The sequence below is a fragment of the Wasmannia auropunctata genome, unplaced genomic scaffold (assembly GCF_000956235.1).
Source record: "Wasmannia auropunctata unplaced genomic scaffold, wasmannia.A_1.0 LD334876.1, whole genome shotgun sequence".
Classification (NCBI taxonomy): domain Eukaryota; kingdom Metazoa; phylum Arthropoda; class Insecta; order Hymenoptera; family Formicidae; genus Wasmannia; species Wasmannia auropunctata.
In genome coordinates, this window is record NW_012028014.1 from 7714 (window position 1) to 8919 (window position 1206).

Here is a 1206-nt window from a genome sequence, read left to right on the forward strand (position 1 = left end):
ACGTGTGCTCTTCCGATCTATAAATGCAAAGTGAAATATTTTTTACTATATCATAAATAAGGAGATAAATAAAATTTTGTTTTATTTTATTGCACTATGCATTGCCATAGACTTACTATCGTAATACTTACATTTATTACGTTACGTTACGTTCTTGAGAATAATTTCCTCGTTACTCTTCTGCACATACTAAAAGCTCACATTGCTCAGAATAGCTGATGTAAGCTGTTGCATCACGCTAAACTATACTACGTCATTAGAAAAAACATGGCGGACCAATCGCGATGCTTCAATTGAGTTTGACAAAATGCATGTGATGGCCAGACTCTGATATAGAGGAACTCTATTAAATAAGGACATTCCACATGTTTGAGTGAGACCAGAAGATATTGTAAGGAGTTCATTTAGAGATACCACTGACACTGAAGAATCTACTTTATCGATCTCGTACAAATTTTTCCGACCTTCCAGCATCGCCTTAATAGCAGAGAGGATCCGAGAGCAGACATGCCGGTCTTTTGGCTGTAACGCTAAAATGCTTGTGGGGGTGATAGGTTCCCAACATATATAATACACGATATGGATAAGATAATAAACTTTATTCAATACTCAGTCTTCAAACTTAATTCTCGTGTACTCGTATCATCTACTTAAACTCTCTAGGACTAGAAAATTACGAGAGAGCTCGTCGTTGTCTCAGTACCCGCGCGAACCCGTAGTGCTGCGTGCGGCGTTTTCATTGGTCGTCTCGCTTGTCCGGTGGAACTTGTCCAACCAACTATCGGCGTCATGGAGAGCCGCCACATGCTCTCGCGCACTATCGCCCTCTGAAGAAGTGGATTCAAATTACATAGCAAAATCAAGATTTCTGCACAATTTGTGGTGCGTGTCCGTACTAAATCTACTTTTCGAGTCTGCTGGAGCTTTATTTTCGAAAAATTACGCATCAGAAAGTATATTTCCTTACTTTCTAATGCGTAATTTTTCGAAAATAAAGCTCCAGCAGACTCGAAAAGTAGATTTAGTACGAATACGCATCACAAATCGTGTAGAAATCTTGATTTTGTTATGTAATTTAGACCCACTTCTTCAGAGGGCGATAGTGCGCGAGGGCATTTTAGCGTTACAGCCATGGAGGTAAGAAATAACAGGAGGGAGTGTAAGGCCTTTTTGTTGGTGGGGATTACTATGCCGAATGTGATTGAT